Source organism: Hyla sarda, chromosome 12 (assembly GCF_029499605.1).
Source record: "Hyla sarda isolate aHylSar1 chromosome 12, aHylSar1.hap1, whole genome shotgun sequence".
Lineage (NCBI taxonomy): Eukaryota > Metazoa > Chordata > Amphibia > Anura > Hylidae > Hyla > Hyla sarda.
Genome location: NC_079200.1, coordinates 50,000,185 through 50,019,849, shown reverse-complemented (window position 1 = coordinate 50,019,849; position 19,665 = coordinate 50,000,185). Strand labels below are relative to the sequence as shown.

The 19,665-nt window shown below is 44.1% G+C and overlaps 1 long non-coding RNA gene across 1 annotated transcript in view; it reads left to right on the top strand.

Moving 5' to 3' along the window:
* Positions 1-4,088: 4,088 nt before the first annotated feature.
* LOC130296735 (uncharacterized) overlaps positions 4,089-19,665 on the top strand; it is a 38,483-nt gene continuing 22,906 nt past the window's right edge. Inside the window, exon 1 of the long non-coding RNA XR_008849272.1 lies at positions 4,089-4,205. This is a non-coding gene — a long non-coding RNA (uncharacterized LOC130296735). The remainder of the gene's footprint in view (positions 4,206-19,665) is intronic.

Sequence of the window (19,665 nt, the reverse complement as noted above, 5' to 3'; positions counted from 1 at the left end):
TTTACACAGGTTTTTTTTTTATTGGGAAAAGGGGGAACTTTTCTTAGGGAAGGGGTTAAATGATCTTTATTCCCTTTTGTTAAACCTTTTTTTTTCAATGTTATTGCTCCCATAGGGGGCTATTACACTGCACACACTGATCTTTTACATTGCTCAATGGTTTCTCAAAGGAAACCATTGATCAATGATTCTGCCGCTTGACTGCTCATGCCTGGATCTCAGGCACTGAGCAGTCATTCGGCGATCGGACAGCGAAGAGGCAGGTAGGGACCCTCCAGCTGTCCTGTAAGCGGTTCAGGATGCCGCAATTTCACCACGGCGATCCCGAACAGCCCCCTGAGCTAACTGTCACTGTTTACTTTCACTTTAGAAAATAGAACGCCGCGTCTAAAGGGTTAATAGCGTGCGGCACTGCGATCAATGCTGCGCGCTATTAGCCACGGGTCCCGGATGTTGTTAGAGGCCGGGCCTGACCCGCTATGATGCGGCGCCACAGCGTGGCCCCGCGTAGCCCCGCGTTATAGACAGAAAGCGGGCTGAGGGCGTATAGGTACCCAAGGAGTTAAATAATATAAAATATAATCTTGTAACCATTTTCCTCCACTGCATCTAAAGAAAGAGTAAAGCAGCATTGAAAATGATTTTGAAGAAAACTCTCCTACCACTATTTGTATACAGCTTCTGTACAGTTCATCTTATTATTTTAGCTAGTTTATTTGATGCATTACAGCAGGAATACTTTACTGAAGCACATTCCACACCACAAGTATAACTTTCCATCCCACATGTGCATCTAGTGGTGTCGCTCTGCACAGTGACAGCCACGTTCGCTGCCAGAGTCTTCTATTGACAGCTAATTTGACTTATTTTAGTAGCATGCTAGACAGCTATTTTATATAGTTGTCAGAACACTTTCTTATGTAAATTGATGGAAAATATTCTCATAAAAAATAAATAAAGTCATCGATATACCTGTCTTCCTTGGGTATGTAGGCGGTATTCATATTTTATAAGTTGCTTCTACTTCAGCCCCTAAGTAGTACTTAATAAAGTTAAGGCATTATTACCACGGTTCTGTATAAGTGGCCGGGAGGTTACGCAATTCTATATTTATTTGTCATATGCGGCTCACAACAGTCTTTTCGTATCTTCAAATCGGCGCTAATTAGTCGCAAAACAGACACAAACATAATAATAAGAAAGAACGACACGAGTTACCTTGGTTGCGTTTCCTTGTTGCCATGGTGACCAGTCCCATCCTGGCTGCTTACACATGTTTGAGAAATTAGAATCAGTAACATCCACAATGGTTGACATGGTAACGAGTCAGTATCTTTTGAGACTGGGGTTTTCTTGGCAACCCTGCTAGCTCTCACAATTACACTATTTTTCAATTGACAGGCAGAGAGGTCAACGTCATATTGTTTCCTGAGGAAAGTATCGCCCTCTCTTCAAAATCTAGCCTTCTGCAAACAAGTTCTTGTGTGTTCTAAAATGTTCTTGAAAATTGTCATTAACCCAAAAGTCATAAACCCTGTTGTATTATTACATCCTGCAATAAAAAGATGTCCAACAACTTAATGACTGTGAGACAGGTACATGATTGCTATGATGTCTGACATGTCAGGTTGGCACAACTGTAGTGTTCCCCGCGCCTCCCATTACACATAGTGACTGTAAAGGGATATGACTGAACTCTGGTTTACTGATTACATAATGACATAAGTCTTACTGCATGCAGCCAGCATTGCATCATTTGTATACCAGTTATTAGAAAACTTCTTATATGTCATAGTAACATATGTAACCTATGTCACTGGATGTTGAGACCTCCAAAAGATACTGAAACAAAGGGTCCAAAACAATGTGCCCGTCCAGCTTTGATCTCTTCGAAAACCAAGCAGAGCCATGCACAAGCTCGTAGAAGTTTTCATATTAATGTGGTCAGGAAACAAACTTATTTTATATGCTGCTTAGGCACTGGTAAAAATAAAAGAATATATGATACTTACCTACTCCAGTCCCCCTGCAGCTCGCATTTCAGCACCTTCCAGACCCTCACTGTCCGCCATTCCTTGCTACTTCCAAAACAAGATGTCTCAGCAGGACCTGCCTGCTCAGCCAATCAGTGGCCTCATGGATGTCCCACCTCAGCTGATGAGATCTGCTTCCACATCTCATCTTGAAAGTTCGACAAAGCATAGATCAGGAGAGAGAAGTCTCCAGAATGAGAGCTGCAGGGGGACCAAGGTAAGTGAGTATCATTTATTTTTTATCCCCTTTTGTTTGGGGATCTGGGGGTCCCAGCACCCAGACCCCACCATCAAATGTTCTGACATGTCAATATGATTCTGCGTCAGAGTCAGAGTCCCACTTTATACACTTACTACTACTATGACCACTCTGGCTACCCAATGTCCTGGCCTAGCATAATTGCTTTGAGTAGTAACATGTATAATCTGTAAAGAAGGAGAGAGAGAGGGCAGAACAAGCAAGAGTCAGTCCACCAATTCATATAATATATGTCTAGGACATACCGCCCAACCGTCCCGGACTGCTGCTACTATGGGGGAACCCTGCTGCTGCTTACTATGGGAGAAACTCTGCTGCTACCTATTATGGGGATTAATAATTACCCAAAAAGAATTGACAATCTGAGATTCCATAAAGTATGGTCTGCAAAAATATCCACACCAAAAACACTTAAGACCATAACAAAAGGATTCACATAAAAAATGTATTTTATTAGATAACAAAGACTAAAAGAAGACAGCATATAAAACAATACAAATAAAGAGGCACAACAGAATACTCAGGCAGAAGAGTGGAGGTTGGGAGTTAAAAATATCTCATACAATGATGTCAAATAAAGAGGGATGCATGTACGCCACATGTATATAGCATGTGAAAAAAATCTTAGGATAAATATCCAGGGCCATACACAGGATGTGTGCAAAATAGCAAAAAAGTGCAACTATCCATAGGTTTGTTGGACAACACTTCCATACTGAATAGACAAATACATAATCAAAGCAAGTAGCAGAGCATATAAGGCAGTGGCACATAAGGGAGAAAAACAGCACAATAGATAGTTGATCATGCATCCTATCAGGCAAATGTCCCTCACCTCCTACCCCAAACGCGTTTTTCGCTCGGTCAGCTTCATCAGGGGGCTCTGCTACTTGCTTTGATTATGCATTTGACTATTCAGTATGGTAGTGTTGTCCAACAAACCTATGGATAGTTGCACTTTTTTGCTATTTTGCACACATCCTGTGTATGGCCCTGGATATTTATCCTAAGATTTTTTTCACAGTCTATATACAATGTGGCGTACATGCATCCCTATTTATTGGACATCATTGTATGAGATATTTCTTACTCCCAACCTCCACTCTTCTGCCTGAGTATTCTGTTGTGCCTATTTATTTGTATTGTTTAATATAGTCTGTTTTTAGTCTTTGTTATCTAATAAAATATATTTTTATGTGAATTGTTATGGTCAAATGTTTTTGGTGTGGATACCTATTATGGGGGAAACTCTATTGCTGCCTACTAGGGGGTGGGGGGACGACTCTGCTGCTGCCTACTAGAGGGGACTGCTGCTACTATGGTGGGAACTGCTGCTACTATAGGGAGACTATTAAGCAAACTTCTGCCTACTATAGGGGACCTCTGCCTATTATGGGGAAAACTATTGCCTAGTTTGGGGGAGATTGCTGCATACCTAATGTGGGGGGCTATCTACTATATTGCTGCCTAGAAAATATGGTAGGTCCTCTACTACCTGCTAGCTATTATGGAGACTTAACTACCAAGCATATTAGGGGGGGGGGGGCTACCTACTATCTTCATATGAGAGTTTTCATACAGAGGACAGCTATCTGGGGGATTTACCTACTGAGGCAACTCTCTCTGGGGTGCTACCTACTCGGGGCACCTATGTGATGGGGTAACTACCTGAAGGGACCTGTGTACTTTCTGAAGTGACCTAACTATGCAATGGGAGGGACTTTCTGACTACGGAATTATTAGAATTTGGGCCATTATAGTTGTTGAAAAAGATGCAGAGTTGAAAATGTGTTTTTCTCGACATTTTCTCGAGAGAGGAGTCATAGCTGGAAGAAATCATCATGGCTTCTGATCTGGAAAAGAAAAAGGAAAGTGAAGGACGCCAGTCAGAAAAGACATCACCTGATATAACTGTATGTAATCACTTATTTGGTCTGTGGTGATAATGATGGGGGTTGTTGTCAGTCACCTAATATAACTGTATGTAATCTCTTATACGGTCTGTAGTGGTAATGATGGGGGTTGTTGTCAGTCACCTAATATAACTGTATGTAATCTCTTATATGGTCTGTAGTGGTAATGATGAGGGTTGTTGTCAGTCTGTCAGTATAGAACATCCTCCTAAACTTAGGTGACAGACTGACAACTTTACTGCTGTTAAAGACGTATTCCCATTCTGCAGCTGCAGGCATGGTTAGGGCATGACTGAGGGCAGGGTTAGGGTGTGACTGAAGGTGTGGTTAGGATGTGGCAATGGGTTTGTTAGGGGAGTGGATTGTCCCTCTATGTTTTCAGCAAAAGTTGGAGGTATGGTCTAGGACGTAACAAAAAAACTATGCTTTAAATGTCCAAAATGGCTGACTATAGTCTAAACCATTATTGTGATCAGAATAACAACTCGTGATCAGTTGATTGGTTATAACTGTGATAGCTTGGAGGATGTAGGGTATGGGGAGTGTAGCTGTGCGGTAATTAAAGGGTGCTTGTTAACCCTTGCTATTCGTGACGCCAGGGTGAGGGCTCCTCAGTAATGCTTGTCCTACCACCACCCTTCCCAAGAGCAATAGGGAGGTAGATAATAATAGATTGTCCACAACCGGAGAGTTTTCTGAAACAGGTATAACTTTTACTGAAGATTTTCTACAAGCTTCATAAACTGAACAGTCTCTATGCATACATCTGCTTTCTCTGGAGATTGACAAAGGTTGGGACTTTAGCAATTTATAGTCTTTAAGTATTATGTGCTGTTCCACTGGATTTAGGGGATTAGTTGCGGTCCAGTAGTCACGCTAGCTTTAGCGGGGGTAATTTAGAACTCACGGTTTTAGTTCTGCTGATGCCGGTAGGTTTTGAGGCCTAGTGTGTCTTTGAAAGTTGTGCAGATCCGTCCTGCTAGTCCGGCATCCACGAGAGCAGCAACCCAAGAGAGTGATAATTGGCTACAGCTCCCTTATATGAGCAGGGGCTGGACTAGTGCTAATTGGTCCAATACTGATGTCAATCACCATTACGAAGGATTATGAGTAACATGTGACCCAAGGACCTCCTAAGGCCCTCCAACATACCATAGAGGTTATTAACATGGTCACATGACCGAAGGTCCTGCGACGCTAAACAAGGTAAGTACTATACATTATATTAGATATATACTATTATTAAATTTATACAGTTATTAGCATTAAAGAATTAGACTTAAGGAGAGGCGACTAGGGGCTGTCCCACCTGAGGGACCCTACCTGAGCGTAGTTACTCTGACTTTGGGGACCTCTACACTAGGTACGGTATGCAATACGGTATGGCGCCAACACAAACCCCCTTACTTAAAATAAATCGGCCTCGACGTCTGGGCTACTTAACATTTGCTTTGAGGTACGTACATTTGGTTGGGTAAACTCATGAACAGGATTGGTTGGTTCATGAATTTAGTAACAGGATGATATTATTCACATGAGATACATCCTACTTAGCATTTTTTCCTAAGCTCACTAGACAATTTAAATCTCACTAAACATTGTTGCCATGTTAGCTACCTGTTTAGTACACTGGAAACTTTACTGGCTTGCCTGAGGCTTTCTACCAATAAAACTGGCTACTATGGTCTATTGGCTACACGCTCTCATCCCTAGAACACAACAGATAAACCTTACCTAGGTTACCTTTTATTACGTGTATTATTTTTAGCTCGCAAGAGCACCTACTGGCCAGGCAGGGTATCTAGCACACATAGGAGAGAGAAGAGAATTAGTGTACATGACAGTGGCAGGAATTGGACACTAACATTAGCTACAATTCCCAAAGCATTTACTTGAGTGTGAGATATTTTTGTTGTTTGTTTGGTGTACTAAGTTTAAGTGAGGTAAGTACACTTAAGTGATTATTTTTGTGGTACTATGTGTGTAGTAATATGTGAGAGGTACAAGACTAATTTTACAAGACTAATTTTTCTGTGTACAATAACCATTTACATTTTAGTTACACTAGCATAAACATTTATTAGACACTCCAACAGGGTTCAGGTGCATTCAACTGATAAGTGCAATTTTTAGCAAAAATGTCCCGTTACTATTGAGGTATATACATGTAAACGGTCGTGCAAGGATCAGCAGTCCACCTGCATTAAGAGTCTAAACTTCACGGCTAGAGCTAGTAGTCGGGCACACACTTATGAATCTCCTACCGCTAGGAGTCTCTTGGTCTAAAGACCAGGCACAAAAGCTTGATGGTTACGTTGCAACATGAACAGTCTTAGCATAGTCCTGCTAGGCACACTTCTTGAACTGTTACGGAAAGTCTGTGAAGACAAAAAAAAACTTGAAGAAAAGGTAAGTGTCACATCTTAGATGAAACTCTTGCAATGTCGTCCTGCTCCTCACCTAGAGCCTCTACCCTTCTCAAAATCACGAGCAGGCAAAGAGTTAATGTAGCTCTCCCATACCACATTAGTAAGGGTAGAGTGTGACACTGTAGGATTGAGGTTAACAGTTGGTGCTGGTTGATTCGGCCCCACCTCCTCGTCAGGAGTGGGCCGCAGCACATTCCTCGGTACCTGATGAGCAGACCAAACCTCCTCGTCGGGAGTAGGCCTAGGTACTTCGGTTGGTATGCATGGTCATGCACTCTGCAAAGCGGACAAGGGTACTTCTGGCTCAGGGCTGGTGGAGTAAGAGAAGGCAGCCTCTGATGGTGTACTTACAGAGGATTCCTCCATCGGGATCTCAGCACACGAACCCCATGTCCGGTGGTGAGGGGACAGTCTCACCGGTGAAGAAGCTCCAGGTGTCCCTGCAGTGTCCCCTGGAGGGTATCTTGCCAGTCATCGTCATCATCGGGCAGTGGGGGAAGATTGCAGGCCCCCTCTTCATCCAATGAAAACTGCTGCAACCGGTCGGCAAAATCGTGGAACAGTTGGGCTGCGACCGCCGCAACTTTCCTTTGTTCCGGTGCCATCTTGGTGCACATACCACGTGGAACGCTGCTCTCCGCCATGTCTGTACCTTCCGGCTCTCCTTTGTGCAGACTGAAGAGGTCGCTCTGCAGGGTTCCCTTTAGAATGGGCTTCGCCAAAATGGCTGCCAGCCGGAAGGATGTCATCGGTGCAGCCCCAACTTCCTGTCCCCCCGGAAACAACAACTGCGTCTTTAAGTTCCCTTTCGGCTGTGATACACTCACTTGATTCTCACTTTCTTTGCGTGCTTTTCCGGCAGTGGGTTAACTCTTGCAATGCTGACTGGACCAGAGGATCGTAGCATACATTCACATCTCACTTTACACATCTCTGCAGCAATAACATTTTCGTCTCCCCCCTTACTTTTTGCATGTGCTCTCTGCACGTGGCACCATACGCAAACTTCCGTACACTTATAAGTGCTCCGTAACACATGGGTACAGTCTTTTATACCGGGGGAGTACACTTTACTTGGTGGCAACAGCTGGAGGCACACACCCGTATCCTGTTCGTAGTATGGCAAAAAGCTATGTGATAGCCTGGGGGATGTAGGGTATAGGGAGTGTAGCTGTCCGGTAATTAAAGGGTGCTTGTTAACCCTTGCTATTCGTGACGCCAGGGTGAGGGCTCCTCAGTAATGCTTGTCCTACCACCACCCTTCCCAAGAGCAATAGGGAGGTAGATAATAACCGGAGAGTTTTCTGAAACAGGTATAACTTTTACTGAAGATTTTCTGCAAGCTTCATAAACTTAACAGTCTCTATGCATACAACTGCTTTCTCTGGAGATTGACAAAGGTTGGGACTTTAGCAATTTATAGTCTTTAAGTATTATGCGCTGTTCCACTGGATTTAGGGGATTGGTTGCGGTCCAGTAGTCACGTGATCTTTAGCGGGGGTAATTTAGAACTCACGGTTTTAGTTCTGCTGAGGCCGGTAGGTTTTGAGGCCTAGCGTGTCTTTGAAAGTTGCGCAGATCCGTCCTGCTAGTCCGGCATCCACGAGAGTGATAATTGGCTACAGCTCCCTTATATGGGCTGGACTAGAGCTAATTGGTCCAATACTGATGTCAATCACCATTACAAGGTAAGTACTATACATTATATTAGATATATACTATTATTGAATATATACATTTATTAGCATTAAAGAATTAAACTTAAGGAGAGGCGACTAGGGGCTGTCAAGTAGGGGACCCTACTTGAGCGTAGTTACTCTGACTTTGGGAACCTCTACACTAGGTACGGTATGCAATACTGTACCGGGCCACCACATAACAAAGTAGTAACTAAGCGCAGTCATACTTCTATGGCATAGAATTGCCACATGCTACCAGCATTTTACCCAGAGATGTAACTTGAGGCATTAATATGAATTTTGTCATAAGCTGCCTCTCAACTATCATGTGCATGTTGTAGTACAGCCCTCCTAATATGGGGTAGTACTTTCTTGGACTTCTTCTGGCTTCAAGGCACATGGGCGTGCCTAGAGCATTTGGCACCTGGGGCAGACCCTTTGTTTGGCACCCCCCCCCCACCTTAATTACACCCCCTCCCTCTCCCCCTAAATTACACCTGCTCTTCCCCCCCTTAATTACACCCCCCCCCCTTAATTACATCCCCTCCCTTACACATAGAATTATTTACTTACATTTTGATTATGCCTCTGTCAGACCGCTGGTGATGGATCCTTCCACTCCTTTAAAAGGTCCATGAAGGCGGCATCAGCGTCGTAATGTTACGTTGCGTGCCCCTGCAACACTCCCCCCCCTGCTGCTCTGACTCCACAGATGCAGGTGCCGGGCGGAAAAGCATCACGGTCGCGGTGCAGCAGTGGATGGGGGGGGTCCAGGGCCAGACTGGGACAGAAAATAGGCCCACATCGATCATGGGTGTGGCTATGTGAAGGCGGAGCCAAAAAGGCGAGGGACCACATGTTAATCATAGTTGGTTAAAATAGGGTACATAATGAAAAAAAAAAAAAAATATATATATATATATATATATATACACACACACACACACACACACACACACACATTATAAAATCGGACAGTTACCAAATAACACCCGTATGTAAGGAGGAAATATTATCACCATGCATATTACCATGATACTGTTACTGAGCAAATCCTGTATACTGGGATCAATAATACCAGTATACAAGAAGAAATATTATCACCATACATATTACCATCATACTGTTATGGAGCAAATCCTGTATACTGAGACCATTATTACCAATAATACCAGAGTCCTTGAATTCTGGGAGCATGACGTGAGCGAGCATCATATGCGTCCGCCGGCCGACGCGCTTAGCTGTGCTGGCTCTTATTTGGGGGCGTAGCAATTACAGGCGAGCCAGAGAGCAGATGCTAGGCACAAAAATGGGAGCCAGAGGCAGAGCGTTTTTACTCTCTGCCTCCTGCTCCAGTGCCAGGCTCTCGCACTGCCTGACCGGCCAGCAAACAGGGCAAGCGGCTGAACAGGGATATTTCCTGGTTGCCCAATAGACTAGACTGGCCCGTGTTACTGTACAGGGCAGGAGGACGGCCCAGCCCACCAGGCAAATGCCCGGTGTGCCCGATGGCCAGTCCAGCCCTGGGGGGTGACTCCGTCATGGCACCCCCCTTGTGAGTGGCACCCGGGCGGGCCGCCCCCAAACCCCCGCCCCCCCCTTGGTACGCCACTGCCTTATCCCATAATTAGTTCTGTACATCTTCTCAGTTATACTCTCAGCAGAGGTGGCTCTAGACTTTTTGAGGCCTTAGGCGAAAATAAATCTGAGGCCCCCCCAAGCGAGATAAAAAGAAGAAAATAAAAACTACACCCCTCACAGAATTTAATAAGGGGTGCAGTGAGCATTTACACACCACTGGCATTTGACAGATCTTTGGAACAGTGGGCTGTGCAAATGAAAAATTAAATTTTTCATTTTCACGGACCACTGTTCCAAAAATCTGTCAGACACCTGTGGGGGTAAATGCTCACTGCACCCCTTATTAAATTACGTGAGGGGTGTAGTTTCAAAAATGGGGTCACATGTGGGGGGGGTCCACCGTTCTGGCACTATGGGGGCTCTGTAAACGCACATGGCCTTCAATTCCATCCAAATTCTTTCTCCAATAGCCAAATGGTGCTCCTTCTCTTCTGAGCATTGTAGTTTGCCTGCAGAGCACTTTACATCCACATGTGGAGTACTTATATGCTCAGAAGAAATGTGGTCACAAATTATGGGGGGCTTTTTTCCTATCACCCCTTGTGAAAATGAAAAATTTGGGATAACACCAGCATTCTAGTGAAAAAATTTTAAAATTTGCATTTTCAACAAAAATTCTTCAAACACCTGTGGGTAGTTAAGGCTCACTATATTCCTTGTTACGTTCCTTAAGGTGTATAGTTTCCAAAAAGGGGTCATATGTGGGTATTTTTTTTTTTTTTTTTTGCATTTATGTCAGAACCGCTGTAACGATCAGCCACCCCTGTGCAAATCAGCTCAAATGTACAGAGTGCGCTCTCACTCCTGAGCCTTGTTGTGCGCAAAAGGAAGGAAAAAAGGAGGCCCTTGTGTCCGGTGCTGCACAGTCCAGAGATGGTTCAGGGAGGACGTGGGTTATATTAAAATGGTTTATTTATACATAATAAATAAAAAAAAAATTAAATGCATGCAGGCAATAACGCGTTTCGGGATCAGCATATCCCTTCTTCAGATTGCAGATGTATATAAGAATGGTGGAAATGAACATTTAAATAGACAGCAAATGAGCGCCAAACCGATATTCCAGGTCAGGGGGTGTGTATCCGACCCGGATCTGGATCGAAAAACCAATGGAATATCTTAAAACTTTACCATTGTAAAGACACAAAAAAAATATATATATATAATATACAAGACATGTTTTTGTATGAATAAAACAAATGTATATATGAGAACAGAGTATCATAATTGATGAGTTAGCTTTTGTATACAGTGTATATGAGATGGTATCTGGGGCGCTGGAAGCGTATCCCAGAAGGAGGCTTGGAGCGCATCAGCCGGGCGACAATGCCGGTATAATTAGAGCGTGATTTGCTGAACAAGGGAAAAATAAAGGAACTCGGTATTTAATAGTGTTAAGTGATAAAGGGGAATCAGAGGTTCCCGGGACATATTTGGACGAACTAAAAAGGCTGAGAAACATATACAGCCAATGAGAGATTTAGGGGCGTTACTAGGAGAACAGCAACCAATCCGGTGTCGGTACAGCATAGTCACAAAAAAATGTGTAAACAAAGGTCACATGTTGGGTGTAAACCAATCTGGGATGGAGTTGATGAATGCCACTGGAGAAAAAGGGAACAACCAGACTGGAGATAGATGGATGCGCTGGCGACTAATCGTAATGTAAAATGTATACAGTGGTAGTATTAGCTGTAAGGAGGACAGTCATATTCTCGGTGAGGGAAAGGAAAAAGTGGAGGGGCTATCATATCGAGGTAAGTGGAGCATGTATAGTGATAGTGATTATAATGCATGCTCATACCTCGATATGATATACGCTATCACTATATACGCTCCACTTACCTCGATAAGATAGCCCCTCCACTTTATGATACTCTGTTCTCATATATACATTTGTTTTATTCATACAAAAACATGTCTTGTATATTATGTTTTTTTTGTGTGTGTCTTTACAATGGTAAAGTTTTAAGATATTCCATTGGTTTTTCGATCCAGATCCGGGTCGGATACACGCCCCCTGACCTGGAATATCGGTTTGGCGCTCATTTGCTGTCTATTTAGATGTTCATTTCCACCATTCTTATATACATCTGCAATCTGAAGAAGGGATATGCTGATCCCGAAACGCGTTATTGCCTGCATGCATTTAAAAAAAAATAGTTTTATTTATTATGTATAAATAAACCATTTTAATATAACCCACGTCCTCCCTGAACCATCTCTGGGCCGAGCAGCGCCGGACACAAGGGCCTCCTTTTTTCCTTCCTTATTCAAGTACTTTACGGGTTCCTGCCCAGGACACCGGTCTAGGCTGCAGCACGGACCTCATCAATTACCCCTCAAACGGGGAGACACGCTTAACCCTCAAGAGGGTCACCAGGTGAGAGCACACCCTTCTGGGGGATCCACCTGGGTTCACTAGATTTTACGGTATCACACGAGGCGCTGCCCTCTTTTCTTTTATTCCCTCATTCTCTTTTTGTTGTGCGCAGGCAGAGCATTTTACATCCACATATGGGGTATTTCCGTACTCAGGAGAAATTATGTTACAAATTTTGGGGGTCTTTTTTCCCTTTTATGAAAATAAAAAGTATGGGGCAACACAAGCAAGTTACTGTACAATAACATGCTGGAGTAGACCCCAACTTTTCCTTTTCAGGAAATATGTGGTCCTATACTGTTGCCTTGAAATACGACAGGGCTCCGAAGTGAGAGAGCACCATGCACATTTGAGTACTAAATTTGGGATTTGCATAGGGGTGGACATAGGGGTATGCTACGCCAGTGATTCACAAACAGGGTGCCTCCAGCTGTTGTAAAACTCCCAGCATGCCAGGACAGTCAATGGCTGTCCAGCAATACTGGGAGTTGTTGTTTTGCAACAGCTGGAGGCTCCGTTTTGGAAACAGTGCCATACCTGATGTTTTTCATTTTTATTGGGGAGGGGGGGGGGGGGACTGTGTAGGGGGTATATGCATGTGTAATGTTTTACTTTTTATTTTGTGTAGTGTAGTGTAGTGTTTTTAGGGTGCATTCACATGGGCGGGTTCACAGCGAGTTGCAGCGTGAGACTCGCTGTAAACCCATCCATATGAATGTACCCTGTGCAAACCTACAACTCCCAGCATGCCCTTTGGCTGTCCGTGCATGCTGGAAGTTGTAGTTTTGCAACATCTGGAGGGCCACAGTTTGGGGACCACTATGCAGTGGTCTTCAATCTGTGCTATTCCAGATGTTGCAAAACTACAACTCTCAGCATTCCTAGACAGTCCAGGCAGGCTGGGAGTTGTAGTTCTGTAACATCTGGCCCTTCAGATGTTGCCGAACTACAACTCCCTGCATGCCTGGGCAGTCTGGGCATGCTTGGAGTTGAAGTTTTGCTACATCTGGTTCACTGCTGCTTCCACTTGCCTGCCGCCGCTGCCTTCTAGACTTGCCTGCCGCCTCCACCTGTGCCTGCCGCCAGTCCCCGGTCCTCACTGCCGCACCGTCCCTGCCGGTACCCCCGCAAGTATGTGCCGCGGCCCCCCGCAGATCCCGGGATCCTATTCCCCCGCTCTGCCCGACTTCTGGGGTGGGCAGAGCAGGGGGATCTGAACTTTAACCCCCCCCCCCCCCAGTCAGCGATCACTGTGATTGGTCCACAGGGACCAATTACAGTGATCGCTGACTAGGACCATCCACCTATGGTCCTGGGGGGGCTTGCAGAAGTTGTCCCCCGCTGGTAACAGCGGGACTTCTGCCAGTTAACCTGTGCGATGCCGTGCATCGCCAGGTTAACTGCATGGCATATATAAATATCATGATGCGCGAACTACCTGCACATCATCACATTTATATACGTCACTCTGCGGGAACGGGCCAATTACACGATTTAGGCGTCCCCGAGGCCCCTTTTAGCGCGAGGCCTTAGGCGGCCGCCTAATTAGAGAGCCGCCTCTGACTCTCAGTTTCCAGGAAATCCTCAGAAATTAGAAATTATAAAAACATACACAGCAGTTTCACACCGGCAGTAGTTTCTGTGAATAATAATGTTTACAACCTTCTGAATGGAAGTTCATTTGCATATTGAGATCTGATGATTCGTGGAATAATTAGCATTTCAAAGAAAAATTGCTTATATAAACAAACATGAAAGCTATAACAACAGAAAGCAACCACACAAACTAGGGGAACATGATATGATAGCTGCAGACTATACACAGTCATAGCCCCCCCCCCCCCCCCGCCCCCAGAAGCCTCTTCATGTGTCAATGGCAGTGCACAGTATTCCGGGACACGAAGGTATATATAATATTGTGATTCTTGAGAGTGATATAAACTCATACGTAGGCAGGCCCTGGAGAACAAGTAGCTCTATAAAAGTGTTCCTTCATCCAAGTGAGTAAAATACAAAACACCACAGCCCATATATAGGGCCACTTCAACCATATCCAACTAGTGACAAATAATGTCTCAAGTCTAAAGTTTGTTTATTCTTCAGGATTAAATAAAGGGGCTGAGACATGTGCTATGTGCCAAGCTTTACTAAAGCTAACTGGGGGTTGGGATGAAACTACTCCAGTAATCCTTTTTTATGCTATGTGAACTATTATACACTATATATAATCCTTTTGAAATCAATTGGTCTCCCCTGATGATGCCAGCTATCGTGGCAGAAACGCGCTGGGAGCTGATGCTTACTCCATTAGAGTCATTGATGTATGGACTCCAATAGGGAATTGATACTTACCTTCTGGGAGTTATTGCTGATACTTGTATAATAGGGAGAAAACAGTTTCTCCAATTTTTATTTTATTTTAATGGAATTGGGTTTTCACTTGAGCACGAGAATGGTGTGTTTTTATGAGCACACCAATAAAAGTAAAATTTTAGGCACCTCCCCACTGTACCCTTAAATTTGTTATAGGTACACTTTTTATATATTATTTATGAGCTGGGGGTAGATATTCCTCTTGTAGGATTTGTCAATACTTTACAAGTTTTTTCCTAGTATATTCACATACAGTAGGAAAAGAGCAGCAAATTAGCTTTTGCACCAGGTAAAGAAAAGCCTAGCATATTGGGTCAAAGAGGCCAACTAACTCTGATCCAACTAGTTTTTTCAGGACCGGCACCCCGTAATCCGATGCAAAATGCAAAATCCCCTCTGTACCGGATGACGGGGGACCACCACATCTTGTCCCCTCCATTCATGTCTATGGGAGGAGGGGGTGATGGCTGTGTACTACTCTGTGTTCATGAACGCCACAGCACCGGCCCGGAGGACGCCAGCGGCCGGACCCCCCCCTTATAACAGGCATGTTATCCTCTATCCTTTGGATAGAGGATAACATGTCTAGGGGCAGAGTACCCCTTTATGGATTGATAATTGCCCTCCTATTGTTGCAGGATTATTGTTGCGGACTAAGAAGATCAGAACAGCCAATCATGGGGGGTTTACGCCTGACATGGTCATACCAAGGTCACCACAATGAAAGCCACGCATAGGAGTAGTTCTATGCCCTGGACAAAAAATGGTCCCAAAAGCAACCCAAACTTCTATGATGCCCATATGTTCTAATAGGGTATGTAAACAGGGTTTGCCATTTGGAGAAAAAGAATTCTTCTTAAAGGAGTAGTCCAGTCCTGAAAAACGTATCCCCTATCCTTAGTATAGTGGATAAGTTTCAGATAGCGGGGGTACAACTGCAGGGACCCCCTGCAATCTCCCATACGTACGGTGTCCATTTTAGGACAGTATTAGCAGTCAAGCTGTACCTCGCTCATCCTTCAGCCAAAACGGCATCCCGCCTCCTCCCTCCTCTGTCAGGCATCAGCCAAAACCTTTGTCATCCTTAAGTCTGTCATACCTCAGATGAAAATGAAAGTGCTGAGTCAGCAGAGCTTCGGCAGACCTGCTAGCACAGTGTGTGATTGTCTGCCAGCACAGATACTGTGATTGGTTGATGGGAGCGTAGGTGTGTGCAGTCCAGCTCCTCTCATGCACCCAGCTTTTCCCGATTCCTGCAAAACAAACCTACGCTCTCAGCTTTTCCCCTATTCCTGCAAAACCTACAGTTATGTACTCTGTACTTAAGCTGTAGGTTTATCAGGAATTGTTAGAAGCTGAGTACATAACTGTAGGTTTTGCAGGAATCGGGAAAAGCTATGTACTCAGCTTTTCCCAATTCCTAAAAAACCTACAGCTAGCATAACTGTAGGTTTTGCAGGAATCGGCCGAAGCTGAGTACATAACTGTAGGTTTTGCAGGAATAGGGGAAAAGCTGAGAGCGTAGGCTTGTTTTGCAGAAATCGGGAAAAGCTTTGTAAAGGGTTTGTAAAGAAGTGTGTCTAAACAGTGGAGCAGGACTGCACACGCCTACGCTCCCATCAACCAATCACAGTATCTGTGCTGGCAGCCAATCACACACTGTCGGTCTGCCGAAGCTCTGCTCTGCTGACTCAGCACTTTCGTTTTCGTCTGAGGCATGAGAGCGTTTAGGTTGACAAAGGTCAACCTTTGTCGGGGGCCCGTACGAGAGATCGCGCCCCCCCGTTGTCTGAAACTTATCCCCTATCCTTAGAATAGGGAATACATTTTTCAGGACTGGACTACTCCTTTAATATGGTGCATATAACGCACCTCAAATTTAGCTCAGTGACCATTTATCACATACTGAATGTAACATACCCACATGATTAAAAATTTCAGGGGAAAGCTATTGTTTCACTTCGTATGAAGGTAAATATAACAATTTTCTGAAATTCCCCTTCAGGTTTGCAGAACTTCCCATGGAAAGTCCATCAGGATGTTTTTATGCGTGTAGCAATGACTTAGGCTTAAAGGGGTACTCCAAAGGATAGGGGATAAGATGTCTGATCACGGGGGTCCCGGCGCTGGCATTCGTTTAGAGAGCGTCGGGTGCAGCGCCAGAGGCTTATGACATCATGGCCGCGCCCCACTCGTGAGGTCACAAGCCACGCCCCATCAATGCAAGTCATAGTTACATAGTTACATAGTTACATAGTTACATAGTTAGTACGGTCGAAAAAAGACATATGTCCATCAAGTTCAACCAGGGAATTAAGGGGTAGGGGTGTGGCGCGATATTGGGAAGGGATGAGATTTTATATTTCTTCATAAGCATTAATGTTATTTTGTTCCAGGAATGTATCTAATCCTGTTTTAAAGCTGTAAATTGTTCCAGCTGTGACCAGTTCCTGAGGTAGACCGTTCCATAAATTCACAGTCCTCACGGTAAAGAAGGCGTGTCGCCCCTTGAGACTAAACTTTTTCTTCTCCAGACGGAGGGAGTGCCCCCTCGTCCTTTGGGGGGGTTTAACCTGGAACAGTTTTTCTCCATATTTTTTGTATGGGCCATTAATATACTTATATACGTTTATCATTTCCCCCCTTAAACGTCTCTTCTCAAAACTAAACAATTGTAACTCCTTTAATCGCTCCTCATAGCTAAGATGTTCCATGCCCCATATTAGTTTAGTCGCGCGTCTCTGCACCCTTTCCAGCTCCGCAGTGTCCCTTTTATGAACAGGCGACCAAAACTGAACAGCATATTCCAGGTGAGGCCGTACCAATGCTTTATAAAGGGGGAGTATTATGTCTCTGTCCCATGAGTCCATGCCTCTTTTGATACATAACAATATCCTGCCGGCTTTGGAAGCAGCAGCCTGACATTGCATGCTATTCTGTAGTCTGTGATCTACAAGTACACCCAGATCCTTCTCTACCAGTGACTCTGACAGTTTAATCCCCCCTAAGACATACGACGCATGCAGGTTATTAGTACCCAGATGCATAACTTTACATTTATCCACATTGAACCTCATTTGCCAAGTGGATGCCCAGACACTTAGTCTATCCAAGTCATCTTGTAACTTATGCACATCCTCTATAGACTGTACCGTGCTACAAAGCTTGGTGTCATCTGCAAGGATAGAAACAGAGCTGTTAATACCATCCTCTATATCATTGATAAATAAATTAAACAGCAGCGGGCCCAGTACAGAACCTTGGGGTACACCACTAATAACTGGGGACCAATCAGAGTACGAATCATTGACCACCACTCTCTGGGTACGATCCATGAGCCAGTGTTCAATCCAGTTAAAAACTAAAATTTCCAAACCCAAAGACCTTAACTTACCTGTCAGACGTCTATGAGGGACAGTATCAAACGCTTTAGCAAAATCCAGAAACACTATATCCACAGCCATTCCTCTGTCAAGGCTTCTACTCACCTCTTCATAAAAGCAAATTAGATTGGTTTGACAACTTCTATCCTTAGTAAACCCATGCTGGCTATCACTTATAATACAATTATTCCCTATGTATTCCTGTATGTAATCCCTTATAAGTCCTTCAAACAATTTACCCACAATGCACGTTAAACTTACCGGTCTATAGTTTCCTGGGGAAGACCTAGAGCCCTTTTTGAAGATTGGCACCACATTCACCTTGCGCCAGTCCCTTGGCACAATACCAGACACCAGAGAATCTCTAAATATCATGAACAGGGGTACAGATATTACTGAACTTACCTCTCTAAGAACTCTTGGGTGTAGTCCATCCGGTCCTGGGGATTTGCTTACATTTATATCACTTAACTTACCTTGTACCATCTCTACATTAAGCCAGTTCAGTACATTACATGATGTGTTACCAGCACTGACCTGGCCAATGTCAGCTCCTTCTTCCATAGTATATACAGAACTAAAGAACCCATTCAGTAGCTCCGCCTTCTCTTGATTGCCTGTGACAACCTTCCCATTATCATTATTAAGGGGTCCTACATGCTCTGTCCTAGGTTTTTTTGCATTTATATATCTAAAAAAATATTTAGGATTAGTTTTGCTTTCTTTGGCCACCTGTCTCTCATTTTGAATTTTTGCTGTTTTTATCACATTTTTACAGATTTTATTAAGCTCCTTGTACTGTTTAAATGTTAAATGTTATAAATGTTATAGCTGACCTATGTCTATTGGGAGGGGCGTTTCGCCGTCACGCCCCCTCCCATAGACTTGCATTGAGGGGGTTTGGCCGTGATGCCAGGAGTGGGGTGTGACCATGATGTCATGAGCCTCCACCCCGCATCGCCAGTCATCCGGCATGAAGCGAAGTTCGCTCCGTGCACCGGATGTCTGGAGTGCTGCAGCCGAGATCGTAGGGGTCCCCAGTGATGGGACTCCCGCTGTCAGACATCTTATCCCCTATCCTTTGGATAGGGTATAAGAGGTCTGGGGCGGAGTACCCCTTTTCATTTGAAGAACTTTCTTTGTCCTTGTTTTAGGGTATAAAATAATGTAAAATTAGAAACTTCATAAAAGTGGGACAAAACATCGTTATATCCCAATGGTGTCTCGAATACCATTTCGAAGATCTTCTCATCTTCTTCCATAACTGCTTATTGCTGATCTAATGACTGGTCAACTGCAATTGTTCAACCTGACCACGGCTATAGATGAACAAGTCCATTATCCAAATGCTTAAATTTCCCAACTCGTGGAATGTAATGGGTTAATTGATTCACCAAAGACGGACCACAAATATCTCAACTCAATTGACCCAATGTATCCTAATAAAGATCAATTGACCCAATGTATCCTAATAAAGAGCATACAAGACCAAATGGACAAGGCTTGTGACCTTCTTGGTACCAGTGGAGAAAAGTTGCCCTGTATACTGTAGATCCCCACAAGGAAGGGACA